The sequence below is a fragment of the Lissotriton helveticus genome, chromosome 1_1 (assembly GCF_964261635.1).
Source record: "Lissotriton helveticus chromosome 1_1, aLisHel1.1, whole genome shotgun sequence".
In the NCBI taxonomy this organism is placed as follows: Eukaryota; Metazoa; Chordata; class Amphibia; order Caudata; family Salamandridae; genus Lissotriton; species Lissotriton helveticus.
Genome location: NC_136057.1, coordinates 1,645,692,612 through 1,645,710,649, shown reverse-complemented (window position 1 = coordinate 1,645,710,649; position 18,038 = coordinate 1,645,692,612). Strand labels below are relative to the sequence as shown.

The window sequence follows — 18,038 nt, the reverse complement described above, 5'->3', positions numbered from 1 at the left end:
GGACAAGGGTAGATTGTTCCAGTGGGTGGCGGCACTGACTTGGAATGTTTTTCCCCCAGAACGAACTTTTTTGAATCTGGGGGTGGTAAGGAGGTGTTTAGAGCTGGAATGTAGAAGTCTGATGTTGCTGTAGGGACGGAGGCAGGAGGATAGGTATGCAGAACCTTTTCCCTTGACAGCCCGGTGGGCTAGGGTGAGCGCCTTGAATTCCGCCCTTTTGTGAATGGGAAGCCAGTGTAACTTTTTCCGATGGGGGGTGATATGTTCACAAAGGGGGAGGCCGCAGACCAAGCGAACAGCAGCGTTCTGGACTGTCTGGAGACGACGTTGGAGGCCAAGGGAAAGACCAAGGTACAGTCCGTTGGCGTAATCCAAGTGGGAGGTGACTAAAGCCTGCACGATTGTTTTCCTGGTGTGACTAGGAAGGTAATTGATGAACTTTTTTATCATCCTCATCTTGGAAAAGCAGGCCCGGATACCGTCTGAATTTGTTTTTGAAAAGAAAGGTTGGTATCCCAGATTACCCCGAGGTTTTTAACTGAGTCTGGTGCAGGGGATCCGCTCAGTTCAAGGGGCCACCACAGGTTGGAGTCCAGAGGGGCGGGCTGGTGGAAAAATATGACCTCGGTTTTACCGGCGTTAAGCCGGAGGGAGTTATTGTCCATCCAACTTGCGATGTTTCGGAGGCAGTTTTTCAACGGGTCGAAGGTGGATTGGGATGGGGAGTCATATGAAAACAGTAACTGTATGTCGTCTGCGTAGGAAGTAGCCTTGATCCCAGATTCAGCAATGATCTCGGTCAGGGGGGAGAATTAAACATTGAACAGAAGGGGGCTGAGTGAGGAGCCCTGAGGGACTCCCCACCTGAGCGGGCGGCTATCCGAGGTAAATGGAGGTGTGAATACTGCCTGGGTCCGATTGGATAGAAAGGAAGCAAACCATTCTAGGGCCTTGCCCTGAATGCCTTTTGCCTGCAGACGCTCAAGGAGGAGGGGGTGGGAGACGGTGTCGAATGCTGCCGACAAATCAAGCAGCACCAACACCGCTCTTGACCCCTCATCCAGCTTCCATCGGATGGCATCCGCCATCTCAATGAGGGCGGATTCGGTGCTATGACCGGGTCTGAATCCGTGTTGTGAATTATGGAAGGCACCATGGCTTTCCAAAAAGCCTGCCAGTTGCCGTTGTACGAGTTTCTCAAGTACTTTGGCGGGGGCAGGGAGCAGGGAGATGGGTCGATAGTTCGCAGGTTCGGAGGGGTCAGCATTCGCCTTTTTGAGTATGGGCACTAGTCTGGCGTGCTTCCAAGAATCGGGGTAAATGCCAGTCTGCAGGGAGTCATTCCATATATCATTTAAGATGGGGTTGAGATGGGGGGGCTAAGGATTTGTACTGTTTTGCTGGCCAGGGGTCCAAGGGGGAGCCGGATTTGCATTTGAGTAGTTCTGCCAGTGAATGTTCCCGAGTAATCACCTCAAAATTAGAGAAGACATGGGGAGGGTTAGCGCTGGCTACGTAAGGTTCGTGGCTGACAGGGGTAGATTTGCTGGGAAAGGAGTGCTGAATAGTGGCAATCTTGTCTTCAAAATAGTTGGAGAGGCGATCACAAAGGGTCTGGGATACCGGGGATTGATGCTTAAGGGCCAGTGGGTCAGTGAAGGTTCTAACGGTGTTAAAGATCTCTCTTGACGAGCCATGTCCCGGGTGATTTTCTCCTCTAAATGGGTCCTTTTATGGTCTATAATTTCCTTCCTATATTCCTTGAGGGCAGATTTATATTTGAGTTTGCTGTCTGGAGAATAGGATCGTCTCCAACGTCTCTCTAGTTGTTTACAGGCCGATTTACGTTTGCGTAGTTCGTCCGAGTACCAGGGAGCGGAAGGGGTGGCTCGGGAAGATTTAATAGGCTTGATAGGGGCTGGATTATCAATAGCGGAGGTGATCCAGTGATTGAGTTTGGACAATCTGTTGTCTAGGTCTGTATCCTCCTCCGGGGCGAGCGAGGTGAGATGGATGGCTAGGTTGTCAGGGGAAATCATGCTCCAGTTGCGGCCCACTGAGTTAAGTGGGGGTCTGGCTCGAACCTGGTTTCAGAAGGAGATGGCAAAAGGGATCACAAAGTGATCAGACCAGGTAACAGGGATGGGATCACTTGAGGAGATATCAGTTAAGTTATCACGTCCTCCATTGCCATCTCGAAGCCGCATTCAGGCCGCTATTGTTTATTATATTGTGATAGCTCTGTCGCTGAGCAGCCAAAAATAAATAATGCTGTGTGTGCTGAACTTAGCCCTTGTACGGGTACAGAATGTTCGAAGTGTGCTGATAGAGTGCCTACGAAGGGGTTTTGTAAGCAAAACTAAGTTTGAAGAATGGTATCCCATGTGTGCACGCAAACCAATGAGTGTCAAATGTCACCGTTTTAGGGAAAATAGGCAACTTAAGAACATGATCATGTAAAAATTATGTTTTTAACATGGTCTAATACCTCTACTTCGCACTGTATGTGGTCAGGGGAAACTCAGATAGACATCACAAACCGTTATACTACTAGCTTCAACATGGACACGTCAACCATGGTATATAACCCTCCTAGAGTTCTCCCAAGTACATCACAAAAAGCTTCTCAACATTCCAGATCTTCTCACACACAGTCGAACACCACAGTGTACAACAACTTTATCTTGCAATATGGCTCCTGAAGTCATAGAATTTGGGTATCTACAACTGCCTTCAGAAGGTATGGACATCCTCAAGGAAGCCAGAGGGCCAAGCACCAGGGGCGTGTTATGCAGCAAAATAGAAACACTTTGTCCACTACTGCGCTACAAGCAACACAAACCCTTCCTCACCATCTGAAAAACAGCTAGTATGTTTTGTTACATCTGCAAAAAGCACTTTTAGCATACACAATTAGAAGACTGCATTTTGCTGCAATCGCTGCCTATTTACAAAACAGGAAACATCAATCTCTATTTTGCATACCTGTCATGATGGCTTTTATGGAGGGACTTAAAAGGGTCATACCAACACATACGCCTCCTGTACCATTGTGGAATCTAAACAGTGTGCTAACAAGGTTAATGTCCACGCCATTTGCACCTAAGCTTAAATGTCAAATACAGTTTCTAGCATGTAAAGTGCCATTCCTTGTTCCTATTACATTGCTACGAAGAGTCAGCAAAATACATGCTCTTATAATAGAGGAATCTTATTTCCAGGTGTTCCAAGACAAAATTTGACTGCACACGAACCCAAAGTTTCTGCCAAAAGTTATGTCACCTTTCCATTTAAATCAGACTTACCAGTTCTTTTTCCAAATCCAGAAACTGTTGCAGACAGGGCGTTTCATAAGCTAGATGTCAAACGTGCCCTAATTTACTATGTGGAAAGAACTAAAACATTGGGGGAACTGCAACAGTTATTGTGGCTTTTCAAACCTAAGGAAAGGTAATTCCATCTCAAAAGCAGGAATCGCTAGATGGATAGTAAAATGTGTAAAAAAAAGTTCTACACCAAAGCAAAACACTACCTAGAAGCCAAGAGCTCATTCTACAAGGTAGTAAGCAGCATCATAATCCCCCTAACAGACATTTGTAAAGTGGCAACGTGAACAAACCTACACACTTTTACCAAGCACTATTGTGTGGATATACAAGCCAGACAACAAGTTATAGTGGGACAAACAGTTCTGCGTACGTTATTTCAGGCAAATGCACCATCTGATGCCTAAAGCCACCGCGAGAGGAGTAATGGTTTACAGTCTATGGATGGCATGTGTATCTTCAGCCAATACATGCTACCAATGGAGTATGTTAATTACCTGTAAGCATCTATTCGTGGCGTGTAGTGCTGCAGATTCACATGAACTCTCCCTCCTCCCCGGCAGGTATTAGGTGATGGTGGCACATATGCACAAAAATATTCAGCATGTGGAACAGCACAAAGCTAATTTAGCAGACTGTATCCTCACTTCCGTATGGCAGTGTGAAAAAATATTACAACCTAACAAAGGAGCCGTTGTACATGCGCAATGCCTTGAGGATATATGACGCACAACCTCGACCATATAAGAACACCTCGAGAACAACAACTTACAAAGTCCAGGCCCAACACTAGAAGGCAGGCAGGCGTGTACATAGCATGTGAATCCACAGCACTACACGCTAAGAATAGATGCTTACAGGGTAAGTAACATACTCCTGGTATACATAAGCTACCTCACCTAGTTCCCTCCTCCCTTAATGATTAATTGATGTGGCCAATAAGCTCTCGAAGGGCACTATCATGCTATATGTGGGATTTGTCATTGCGGTCTCGGATTGTTGTGGCAAGCCTCCATGGGGTGCAGAAAGGGTATCTCAAAATGATGTCAGCATACCTATTGGCATCCACAATACTCCTGTGTCCGGTTTAGAGGTGGAGTTGGGGCTAGAGGTGCATGTTCCCGCTTTTTGCCACTCGAGCTATTAAAATCTTTTCCAAACCAGTGTGAAGTCTGGAAGGCTAATTCATATGGTGAGCAATCTGTGGAACTTTATGCATCCACCAGAAATATCATTACCAAAGGCAAGTAACTTTTTCCTTGCCAACTGTAATATTTGTACTTTGGTTTCCCAGTGAATAGAAACTAAATTCTGATTGATTTATCGGAAAGTCGTTTTTGACAGATGCCATGGGTCTGATGTGTTTGTTATGAAAAGTTATGATAAAAGCCTAAGGCCTCACATACTTATTGGGAAAAGCATATATGAAAGCCAGTGCTCCTTTAAGGGTAAATTGTAAAAACACCGTATTTAGGGCTCCTGGTTTTATAGTATTTATTTTCTAACATTTCCGTCTATATTTATCCATATGTATTTTTAGGCTATCTTTTTGGTATTTATTCATCTTTATTTGGTGTTTTGAGAATGAACTATGTCATAAATTGGTATATTTCCACATATATTTAACTGATAAACATACACTCCTACTTTGCCTATTGGAGTTTTAGCAAATTAAACAGCCAGATATAACAAAACACTACACCCACATGTAATATTAGCATTATATACAAATATATGTTAATTAACCGCTGTATTTAAGGAAATCTCATCCTGATATTTTTTTTTAACTCTCCATACTTTCTATCTGCTCGTCTGTTGGCCTAGAATTCAAGACTGACAGCATGGAGAGTCACAAAAAGATAATGAACGGAATGTTGAACATTGTCAAACATTCACCCCCAGTCACAGATCTGGGTGTAATCCATCGTTATTTTGCCCACCACGCCACCCCAGTTGAGACATAGCCATATGCAGGACATGCCCAGACATGGGTCCCTTGCTCGCTTTGCCATTGGATTCAAGCTAGCCTGGCTGATGATGGCTGATTAGCCAGAAACCGGTCCCAGGATGCTTGTTTCCGGTCCAGGGAAGACATGGTTTGGTAGTTCGGCTGGTCTGTTCCAATGAGGCACAGGGTCAGACTGATTTGCATATGGCCATGTCTGACCTGGGGTGACGGAGTGAGCTAAAGAATAATGATGGATTAAACCCAGATCAGTTGATTATCAAGCAACTCCAATGCATGCTTTTAGTCCACAAGGGTGCATGACATTAAAAAGTAGGAAATATCAAAATCTAATGTTAAACTCTTCGATGTCCATGACGGCTCTCGGCCGTCATGAGTCACGGTGGGCGTGTGCTGATGACGGCCGGGAGCTGTCATGACCACGCCCGCGATTGGAATGTTCAGCACTGAGGCGGAATTCGCGCCACAGTGATGAGGTTAACATGTACTTACAGTGACTAGCACACACAAGCTATTTTTCACTGTGCCCGGCCTAGCTGTCCTGTGTAGCGCACCAGAGTACAGATTAAAATCCTAATATTGTATCTCGTGGATGAGGCTAGGTAGAAAAATAAACAATAATTTTTAATAGTTGTTAAAAATTCAATTCAATAAGGAAGTTTGATTTTGAATTATTATTAAGGAAATATAACTTTTAAAAAGAATTATGTTTTCCATGCCTGAATTTCCTGTAGGCTAATTTGCTTTTGCGCTCAATCTTATCCCAGCCATTTGAATAGCTGTGAAAAAGGGTGTGAAATGCCTCCCCGGAGCAAACAATAGGCTTTCCTTATTAGGCAGAGATGACTCCTCTGAACCTCACAGAATATTCAGGGTTGGGCTGTGGGCATCCACTTTGACAATGCACTGTCCAGTACTATATGACAGATCTGCTAGGTTTTTACATACATCACTGAGACACACTTGAAAGGAAGGAAACAGAATGCCAAGATAATTCTTGTGTATCTACTGTCTGGAAAACTTGCTATTGTCTTACCAGATGTACGTCTCTAGATTTTATGGGTATACAGTGGCTGCTTCAAACTGGATTTTAGTGTTGGTAGGTCTCAAGGATTACCATAATACTCTCCTCACAATCATACACACCCAGCCCTCTGAGCCCATGGCTGAAGACCTTAGCTATCTTGAAAATGTCCAAATTGGGTATGGTTGGCCCTGGGACCTTTTAGCTGATTGATTAGGGCATGCCGAGGAGTCCTTTTCACCCACTGGCTAATTTCAGCCATAAATATGACACCTCTAGACACCCCCTTCAGTTACTTGGACATGAGGAACAATTGAACCTGATGTCTATGACCTGGGAGAAGCAGGGAAAGACTGGATCTGGTCCCTCTTGAACCCAGATCAAATAAGTGGACTCGAAAGGTCATAAGGCTGAACTCCTGTTAAATCTACAGGGACAAAACAAACTACAAGAGGCCTCTTTTGCAACTTCCCAGCTGACCATTGCCAACTGGATCCTGCTGTTGGCCTCTGCCTGACACCCTATGAGTATTTAAATGCTTCCCCTAAGGTTCTATTGGGTTTTAGAGGCGTACTCCTGTAGTGGATTGGGACTGAAAGGACTAAGTCAGAAGGTAAAACATTTGACCAGGACAAACTTGGTAGATGTACCTGACGCACGCTTTCCGCTTGGGTCCCAGTCTACCGCGACCATTGACTGTCATTGGTGCATTATGCTTTGTGGCACTAGTTCTTCTTAAAATTCACATCTCTGGTTCTCTTCATTAGATTTTTGTCATTTTGGTCTCATTCTGTTTATTAAATGTTACTTTATTTTCTAATTTGGTTTAGGAATTTTGTTGTTTTCAGTTTTGACTTCACCCAAATAATAATCCAACATTTTAAGACTGGATAAGTAGAAAGAATCAAAGTATTGAGATTACCAATAAGTAAATAAAAACTTTCAAGCAAACCTGTGGAAACTAGCTGTGCTCAATGTGTAGCTCATCATTTCTGGGGCATGAAGTAATGTGAAAGCCACCATCTCTTATAAGGCAGTCAAAAGCAGAGACTCTTAAAAAAAGATGTGTTTGCCCACACAGGGTCTACAACTGGGTCTGCAACTAGGCACTATACTATTCAATGTGGATTTTCCAGATATCCAACTCAGAGGAAGGAACAATCTTGTACCCCGAAAATGACCCATCGTACCCAAAGAATCCCAACCAAATACCCGTGACACCCCCTCACTTACCTCTTCATCCTCAGCTCGGTGTGCTCCTCCGACAGCCCGCTTGCTGCAACAAAGAGAAGGAAAGGGTTAACTTTGACGACGAAGAATCGTGGCCAAAAGAGGAAGGCGGATCCATAGAGCAACGCTGAAGGACCAGGAAGCAGAAAAGCTTGGGTCAAAGGTGAAAGGAAGAGGGCGGCCGCCAGAAAAAGGGGAGGAGAAAAGGACCGGCAGAACAGAAGAGAGAGGGAGAGACTTCAACTCTGAAATCGGAGAGAAACGCCCAGTCACCGGGGAGCAGAAGTGAGAAGACAACGATGCTCCAGAGACGTGGAGTGAAGAGTGGTGGTTGTCCTGGGAGGCTTAACTTCCTCCCGCAACTCAGGAGAGTTGCTGCTTTTCCCGGTACGTGGGCAAAGAAAGAAGGGAAGGTTGAGGGGCTGAACAGGGATGGGAGGGGAACGTAGGGAACGTCAAAACACAGTAGCGCAGTACAGGGAGGAGGATGGAGGATTACAGGAGGGGCCCGGGACGAGTGAAATATAGGGACTGAAGAGTATCCTACTAAGAAGGCTAGTGGAAACTTCCAGAAAAAAAGAAATCGGTGGCTTTTGGGGGGGGAGAAAATAAACAAACCTTCATACTGAGAGTCCGAGAATGAGAGGACTGAGGTGGTAGTTGAGAGACAATGAAGCACAAGTTACTACTTGTGTAACGATATGTCTGTAAGAGACATGTTAGTAATAGATTGCTTACCTTAGAATATCCCCAGGCGTCCGACTGGATCCGCAAAGTTTTGCTTAGCTGTACCCCTGCGCGTCAGTAGGTGGTGTCCTGCGGCTCTGCGTCCTTCACTGGCATCGTCTGCGCCGAGATGATGTCATGGAGGTTACTTAGGTGCCACCCATGCGCACTGACTTCAGTTCTGTACATGACTTTCTGCGCTGAAACGCAGAGCCATGCAAGATACTGACCATCGGTGCATAACACTAGGGCCCTAAAAGGGGATGACTGTAAACCTAGTAATCCGTTCACAGAACGGGGAGGATGGGTGGGGCGGTAAGGGATCTATCACTAACTAATGTCTCTTACAGATATATCGTTAAACAAATAGTAACTTGTGCATCTGAAAGAAACATGTTGGTGATAGATTCCTTACCTTAGAATAGATACTCCAGCAATACCAACCCCGGTGGTGGGTCTGCGAACAAGATTACACCAGAAAGTCACAGAGCAAAGAACGGCCAAAGAAGCCGTCTCTCCGGACTGGACTGTCAAGGCAGTAGTGCTTAGTAAATGTGTGCAGCGAGGCCCACGTAGCTGCCTCACAAATGTCCTGCAAGGGAACGCCGCGTCCCAGGGCAGTAGTGGCTGTAGTTTCCCTGGTTGAATGGGCACACAGCCCCATAGGAGGCTCTTTCTTGGCCAAGGAGTAACCTGCATTGATGCACAGAACGACCCACCGGGAGATGGTCCGCTTGTGCACAGCCCGACCTTTTTGGTGCCCATGTAACCAACAAAAAGCTGATCATCCACCCGGAACTGCTGTGTATGCTGCAGATAGAATGCAAGCGCACGTTCTGGGTGCAGACGGCGGAGCCTCTCCTCTTCCCTTGAAGGGTGTGAAGGCGGAAAAAAGGTGGGCAAAGTGATGGTCTGCCCGATGTGGAAGGGCGTGAAAACCTTTGGCAGAAAAGAAGGACGTGTCCTTAAAACCACCTTGTCCGGATGAATAGAAAGGAAAGGAGGTTTAGAAGAAAGAGCCTGGAGCTCACTCACTCTTCTGGCAGAGGTGATAGCTACCAGGAATGCCGTTTTCAAGGTGAGAAGACGTAAAGGACAGTTATGAAGGGGCTCAAAGGGAGCCCACATCAGAAAAGTCAAGACAAGATTCAAGTCCCACTGAGGCATTATGATGGCACAGGTGGGAGCGTATGCGTAATGCCTTTAAGGAAACGGTTAACAGCCAGGGACTTAAAAAGAGAAGGCTGATCTGGAAGCCGTAGAAAGGCGGAGATGGGCGAAAGATAACCTTTGATAGTGCCCAGAGCATAGCCTTGCTTGGCCAAAGAGAGAAGGAACAGAAGAACCTCAGAAAGAGGGGCCGAAGGGGGATCCACAGGCTTTGCTGTGCACCATGCCACAAATCTGTTCCACCTGCAGGCGTATACCGTTTTGGTGGAGGGACACCTGGCTGCCAGAATTACATCAGACTTCGGGAGGAAGATCGAAAGGTGTCAACTGTCGCTGCTCAATCTCCAAGCATGGAGGTGGAGGCTGGACAGGTTCGGATGGAGGACCGTCCCCTGCTGCTGCGACAGAAGATCCTCATGAAGAGGCAGATGGATCGGGGGATCGACGCTCATACTGAGTAGCTCTGGATACCATACTCTTCGAGCCCAGTCCGGAGCCTTAAGAAGGACTTGGGCCCGGTCGCGCCTGATCTTCTTCAGACCTCTGGGCAGAAGTGGTACAATAAACCGCAGCTCCACTCTCGCCGAAAAGCGTCTCCTAGCAAGTGCCACCTTAGACAGACCCCCCCAGGATATAGCGGCATGGATTAGTACATTTAGCAGCACAAATATGGAAATTTAGCGGCATTTTTGCAGCACTTTATTTTACTCATAATCATCTATTTTCATCTTTTTTAATAGCGAATCACTGCTAATACATTGACCACCTTCCACAGTATACGGTCACTGATCAGGGCATTGTCTAGACACTTTAGTGAAAGCAAGGAAACAAATCTGCTAATAATTCGGTATATTTAAGGTGTGATTTACTCTTCTGATACCACCTGCCTTCACACCCGGTCTCTAAATTGTAAATTTGCAGGCTACAGTTGAGTACATTCGAGATCCGGGTCTCATCTGTATAGGTAATCAATACAGAGATGTTTCAGATTGGCCAGTGTGGTAGCCCCAGCACGCCTGACATTGTCCCGGGCTTTTGGATTTTATCAGACAGGCGTACTTTTACTTATAACCCTTCCAGTATTTAACAATATTCTGCGCGGTTTATATCTCCGCCTCTCGAGAACCATTCCAGACTACAGTGGGGGCTTACATTAAACTTTTTGTGATGATACCACCTTTAAAAACTCACATCCCACTACAGTACTTTTTTTTGCACTTTTATTTATTAATGGATCACTACATATTAAAAATATTGTTTTGATTTAATTGTATTGTCTCTCGTTGTTATTCTCACCTCCGTAGGGACCACTGCTGTTATTTAATAGTGCTTACACCAGGTCCCTTGGATACCTAGGGCTTATCTTGTTTTTCTGTAATACAGTATAGACCCTGATCAGTAACTTCACTGGTTTCTATTTTCGAGTAGCACGCGTGTGCACGGCCTCCCGTCAGCCACCAGAACAGCCCTTGCTCCCCTTTTATGGTGTTCTGTGCACAGTACTCCTCCAACCTACGTAATCTGGAAAACCAAGAAAAAGCCCCCCTTAAAATACATTAGATAAATACATTCAACTTTTATTTCTAACGAATAAGCCCTAAATAATTACCCAAAAATATTCTGCCCTAACAACTAATCTGAAAAATGAAAAAGTAGTAAAATCGAAACTCTGATTTAGTGAACGTCCTCGCCCCTCTTGTAATAGAAATGAAAAAACAGAACTTTCAACACACTAGCAGGCGTGGTCACAGGAAACCCATCGCCTATCGTGGTCAAGGAGCCGTTAGGGAGTAGAAGAGATCACTTGGCAGACAGGAGTATGATGCGAAAGGGCTCTGTGCACTCTTTATTCCTGGTCCTTACTTCTTGATTAACAGAGCATTTTGCTTCAGTTTATTTCTACTGCTCATCAAATAAAAAAGATGTGTTTAATGCATAATGTATGCCTTCTGATCTTTCCAGGAACTCCACATGTGCACTGTTTTCTTCAGCTTTTCCCTGCATAGCTTCATTTTCGCGGGCACTTATGAAAAGTGCCGCGATTTTTACAAACGTGCCGATTTCGCGGGTACTTTTGTAAAAATAGCGGCATTTTTACAAAAGTGCCGATTTCGCGGCAAATCGCGAAATCCTGGAGGGTCTGCTTAGAAACTCCAACGCGCAGAACTGATGACATTGTGCGTTCTCTTAGGTGGCGAATAGATCTAACCAAGGCTCTCCCCACTGCAGAAAGAGACCTTGCGCCACTTCCGAGTTCAGATGCCATTCGTGATCCACCATGCACTGGTGGCTGAGTTCATCCGCCCTGCCGTTCAGAGAATCTGCCAGGTGTTGAACCACCAAGGTAATGCCTTGACGTTCCAGCCATTTCCAGAGGCACAGAGCCTCTTGACATAGGGTCCAGGCCCCTACCCCGCCCTGTTTGTTGCAATATCACATGGCGGTGGTGTTGTCCGTGAAGATCTGCACTACACTTCGCCTGACAGAGGGAAGGAAGGCCTTCAGTGCAAGCTGGATCGCCCGAAGCTCCAGAAGGTTGACATGGAGCCGGGACTCCGCCGGAGACCAGAGGCCTCTGATCTCTGCCTCTCCCAAGTGGCCTCCCCATTCCAGGAGGGGCACGTCGCCACCACTGTGTGCGCTGGTTGGGGAAGGGAGAGGGATCTGCCACTAACCCAATCGCGATTCGTGAGCCACCACTGCAACTGTCGTGCAGCGCCCTCCGAGATCTAGACGTGATCGGACAGGTTGCCCTGATGCTGCGCCCACTGGAACTTCAGGTCCCATTGCAGAGCCCACATGTGCCATCTGGCATGCGTCACCAGAAGGATGCAGGAGGCCAGCAGGCCCAGAAGCCGGAGGGTCATCCTGACTGAAACCCGGGATAGAGGCTGAAAGAGCGGAATCATAGCCTGAATATCCCGGACTCTGGAGGATAAACCCGAAACCGTGTATAATCCAGAACCGCTCCGATGAAGGGGAGCTTCTGAGAGGGACTCGGGTGCGACTTTGGCACATTGATGGAGAACCCCAGCAAATGCAGGAGGTCAGCCGTAGCCTGGAGCTGGGTGACAACTGCCTGGGAAGAGCCCGCCTTCAACAGCCAGTTGTCGAGGTAGGGGAAGACTGACACCCCTGAGCTGCGCAGATGAGCTGCGACCACCGCCATCACCTTTGTGAACACCCGAGGGGCACTGGTAAGGCCGAAGGGGAGCACGGCAAACTGAAAATGCTCCCGGCCCACCATGAACCGCAGGTAACGTCGGTGGGCCGGCAGGATGGGAAGGTGAAAATAAGCGTCCTGCAAGTCCAACGCTACCATCCAGGGTCCAGGGCAGCCAGGACCTGATCCAGAGTCAGCATCTTGAACTTCTCCTTTCGAAGGAAGCGTTTAACATCCCAGAGGTCCAAGATGGGGCGCAGGCCCCCTTGTCCTTCTTGGGGACCAGAAAGTAGTGGGAATAACAACCACTCAGTACTTCCTGACCGGGGACGCACTTGATGGTCCCCTTGGCCAGGAGGGCTGTGACTTCCTGACGGAGAAGAGCCAAATGATCCCCCGACATGCCGTGGTACCGAGGTGGCATGGCTGGAGGGGAGGACAGAAAGGGGAGCGAGTAACCATGGCAGATTATCTGCAGCACCCATTTGTCCGATGTAATTTCGTGCCAGTGGTGATGGACCCTGCCACCCACCGGCGTGGGGTGCTCCCCGAAGCTCGGATTAGGAAGGCTGAGAGGCGGAAGCAGCGGGGGTGGAGGTGGACTGACCTGCGCGCTGGTTACCAGACCCGCCCCTGCGGAATCCGCGGCAGCGCTGAGGCTGGTTCTGCAAAGGCTTGTTGAAGGAGCGTGCTTGGGTGCCTTTTCCCTGGCCACAAAAGTAACGAACCCCAGGCATGGCAATGTTCTTTGTGGAAAGACCCAAAGACTTGGCCTGAGCCCGAGAGTCTTTAAAGCGCTCCAGGGCATTGTCAGCCATCAAAGGGCATGTCCATAAGCAAGCACTGGACATCTAGCGAGAACCCAGTTGACCGCAACGAGGCATGGCACCGCAACGCCACAGTAGTGGAAATTGCCCTGCACAACGAATCGGCGGTATCCAAACCACACCTGATGGCAAACGTTGCTACATCCTTGCCTTCCGCAATCGCTTGGGAAAGGACAGCCTGAGGCAAGACCTCAGCTACCGGATCCCACACTGCGTGGGAGTAACGGCCCCATAAGCAGGCGGTGTTAACTGACCGCAACCCAAAGCTGGCTGACGAGAACAACCTCTTGCCAAATTGGTCTAGCCTTTTAGAGTCCTTATCCGCAGAGCCGTGGGAAAGGCACTCTGCGACGTCGAGGCCTGAATAACGAGGCTCTCAGGCGTGGGGTGAGTGGTCAAGAAGGCAGGATCACCAGGCGCCGGGCGATGGCGCCTAGCGACGTTTTTATCCACCGGTGCCCCCGAGGCCAGCCGCAACCAAATGCCCAAGAGGACTTCGGTGAGAGCCTCATTGAAAGGGAGCAGCGGCTCCGACGACATAGACGCCGCCTGGAGCACCTCCGTAAGGAGGTTGGTCTTAAGGGCGACCGTAGGGAGGTCGAGATGGAGAGCCTCCGCAGCCTGACGCAGCACCACGGTGTAGGAAGCGCCCTCCTCCATAGTAGGTGGAGGGGAAGCAAACCCCGGGTCAGAAGACACATCAAGCTCGCCCGCATCTTGAAGGTAGTCCACCCAATTCTGCTCGGAGTCACACTGCCGTGCATGGGGATGCTCGGAGCCGTCCCAGTCCTTGTCCAGCTCTGGAGTAGAGGAAGCCAGCTGCGGCGGCAGGGCCGGAGCCGGAGAGGGGACAAGCGGCGTCAGGAACGGCGCCGGCCGAGCCGGAGCCGTATACCAATGCGGATCCCAGGTTGGGACAAAATGGTCCGAGAACCGGGGCAGGGGTGGGATAAACGGCACCCAGTGCGGCGCCTGTGGCTGAGCCTGGGGCGTCGCCGGGGCAGGAGCCAGCGGCGCTGGGGCCGGTGGCGCTGGATCCTGTGGTGCCGGTGCCAACAGAATCTCGATACGAGACCGCAGGGCCCGCTAGCGCACCGGCGGGAGCCCGAGGCCTAAAAAAGCGGGCCATGGCAGCAAGAAACTCTTGCATCTGTTCGGGAGTCGCCAACGGACCCGGGTATAGCGGACTCCCCGGCTCAAGAGAAACCGCAGGGGCGGAGCCCCTGTCCTCCTCGACCGCCTCCAGAGAGCGACGGGGGGGGGGGGGGGGGGGGAAATGTCAGAGAGCGAACACGCTTCTTTGACTTCTTTTTATGGCGTCGCTTACCGGAATCTGAGGGCGAAGAGTTGGAGCCCGACGAGCGACGGCTCCGGTCCCGCGAATGGCCCCTAGACCCGGAGCGGCGGTGAGAGGAGTGCCGGACCTCCAGCAACTTCCGGCACCGCTCCCGCAAGGCCTTCGGGCCAATGCCACGACAGTCCCGGGAGTCATGGTTGGTTTCCAGGCAGTAGAGGCACACATTGTGGGGGTCAGGCCCCGACATGTTACGGCGGCACGACCCACAAGACTTCAAGCTGGGCATCCCTACGCGGACCAGGAGACAAGAGAAGGAGACAAAAGTCTCAAAAAGTAGTCAAAAAATGACAGGTACGTACGTGCTCAATCCGGATCTGTGCTTTCGGCGCGGAGAAAGAAAGAACTGACGTCAGTGCGCATGGGTGGCGCCTAAGTACCCTCCGTGACGTCATCTCGGCGCTGACGACGCCAGTGATGGACGTGGAGCAGCAGGACGCCACCTACTGACGCACAGGGGTACTGCTAAGCAAAACTTTCCGGATCCAGTCTGACGCCTGGGGATATTCTAAGGTAAGGAATCTTATCACTAACGTGTCTCTTTCAGATAATGACTTATGGGGAGTTTAAAAGCATATAATTAGTTTGAGTGAAACCAAAGAGCGAATTGCAAATTTTTTTTCTTTCTTTATTCACCCTCCTTTTTCTTATATCAAAGGGGCAGAAATCCAATAACCCGTAAGTAAAAGGGATGCTATTTTTTGCACAGCTGGGTGTGGTGATGGTCTCTGTCGCTTTTAACCTATTCGACGGGCCGTTTTACTTACCTTGCTCTCCTTGTCTTCTTTCTGAACAACCCGGGGACAACGCACCACTGGAGTCTGGACCTGGAGTTAAAGAAAAGAAGAAAGAAAGAAGGTCCACCGTGAAAGAAGGCAACTTAGAGGACTGAAACCACCAACCCAGACCCAAGACAAATATTTTTATTAATATATTATTCTTTTGCCGTGTAATGTTCCGCAATAAACTGCCTAAATTGAGAAACACATTCAGCCTCCCAGGTTTATTTTGCACCCATCCTTCACACCAACATAACAGTACGACCCCACACTTGGCTGGCTACCATAGCATGTTGCCTATCGTTTACTAAAGAGTATTTCTCAATTGAGCTCAGGATCAAAGACTCTGTTTACCCACTGATATGTGAATTGTGACTCAAAGATTGCTCACATATTGCTTTAGAAGTCACATTTATGTACGGAGTTTCATGGTGTAGTGATCAATGATCTACTAATTGTAATGAGTTAGGATTTTTCTGATTGCTCTATTTAACCAGCAAAGAGAGTATGTTTCAAACACTTGTGGTTTGGGTTAGGATACTAATGTATGGCACAGGAAATTCTGCTGTCCATATTAATGATGAGCAATTTGTTAACTTGCAAATGTATATAGGATGCTAATGCAGTGTATTCTACCTGAAATTGAAAATGCTTGCAAATGTAATGATTTAGTTTTTGCCAGCCAGCATTAAGAAGCTGTATGCTAGGAACTCGTTCCAGTATAAAATAGCCCCTGCAAACTTGAATTTCACATAGTACAGTAATCCCTATCTGCTTGGACCTTGGTCTTAGAAACATAGGGCCATATGTAGGTAATCTACATTTAAAGTTTCTAAAATACCGAATTTTACAGATTCGGTATTTCAGAATCGGTAAATGGTATGTAGGAAACAATTCGGTAAATATTACCGAATCGGTACGATTCGGTATTTAAGAATCAGTATTTATTCCTATGGGCCTGGAGGCCCATAGGAATGAATGGGAAGCCATTCACTATTACCGATTCGGTAAATACCGAATCGTTAATAGGGGGCACATATTCAAGGGTGGCAGGGTGTCATATTGACTCCCTGTTGCACCCCTGAATCATGCATGTGTGCACATCTGGCACACATACATGCCCTAAGGGCATGTATGTCTGCCACATGCACTTTAAAAAAAGCACATAATTGCTTTTTTAAAGGTTTTCGATATTTACCACCAACTTGTATTCGGTAATCTCGGCCGTTACCGACCGGTATTGGGCTACCTACATATGGTCCATAGTGCCTGTGGTAGCATTTAGACCGCTAGCCTACTGGATCAGAGTTTGGTCTAATAACTCACTGCTCCCTTTTAGGCCTACGTTTCTGAGGTGCTTGCACTTGATACTAATGGAAATATACCTTGGTTCAAATATGTTAAACCATGGTTATTCAGATTGGGCTTGACCGACCTTTGGTCTAACCCTGGCTGTATACCAAGGAATACGTTGAAGTACCTCAAAATTAGATACTGACTTTATATTAATGGTCTTTGGACGAATCACAGTACTGCTGGGGAGCGAACAGGGAGATTCTTGGATTTCAAAGACTAAATGTACTGTGAGAAATATCTGAACCAAATCGAATCCCCTCAAGCAAAGTCTGTGTATCTGAAATTCAGATATAGTATATTGCCAGTAAATGGTTTTTGCTTAGATGGAATGGTTGCAGTATCTCCCCAAAATGTCTATTGTGTGGGGCTAACAGTGAAACAGAAGATTTTTTTTTGCCCTAGATACACTGCTATTACGAGAATTTGGCTTATTCCGATTTGTCGTATTCTTTCCATGAGACACTTGAAGATTACCATTATAATCCTAAAAAGTGTCTGTACAGAATTGCTAATCTTTGCACTATCTAAATACCTGGTACATACCTGGCGTTTAAGATGTAAGAACTTGTTAAGTGTCAGAATGTGCAATGGACTCTTGTTGCCAATGTTTTGTACTTAATTTTTGCTCTGGCACTTTAGAAATCTACTGTATATATCTATGTTAGTCCTGTCCCATGAATTGCTTTATTGACGTGGCCCATGATTTGTACTCGATTTTTTACTCACACTTTAGAAATCCATTGCATGATGTATTTTAGTTCAGTTCCATAAATTGTAATATTGATCTTATAAATGATAGAATGGGAAAAATGTAATGATACAAATTTTTCTTGTATGCTATGGATAACTTTTGGCCTGGTGTTCATGTTGCAGTTCAAACAGGTGGTTCCATCAGCATCTTCCACGTGCCGTTTTTCCTCCTGTAAACCCGAGCCTCCCAAGAGCAATTCACTTCGCCCTGCGAAATCAGAGATGACTGAGGTGGCGGCTCTGAGGATGCAGGGAGGGACAGTGGTCATGAGGGATTGGGAGCGGCAGTAATCTTTCATGTAGGACTGATCTATGAAGTGGAGGATTATTTTGTGTGTACCAGTTTGATGAGGAGTGGGGCCAGGCA

At 47.5% G+C, this 18,038-nt stretch overlaps 1 protein-coding gene and 1 long non-coding RNA gene across 3 annotated transcripts in view; one reads left to right on the top strand and one right to left on the bottom strand.

The window, feature by feature from the left end:
• The window catches only part of CDK4 (cyclin dependent kinase 4), a 304,146-nt gene that overhangs the window by 77,285 nt on the left and 208,823 nt on the right, over window positions 1–18,038 (top strand). The window lies entirely within an intron of this gene.
• The window catches only part of LOC144829538 (uncharacterized), a 401,983-nt gene that overhangs the window by 380,961 nt on the left and 2,984 nt on the right, over window positions 1–18,038 (bottom strand). Inside the window, exons 2-3 of the long non-coding RNA XR_013610699.1 lie at window positions 15,554–15,613; window positions 7,550–7,592 (exon numbers count right to left, since the gene is read on the bottom strand). This is a non-coding gene — a long non-coding RNA (uncharacterized LOC144829538). The remainder of the gene's footprint in view (window positions 1–7,549; window positions 7,593–15,553; window positions 15,614–18,038) is intronic.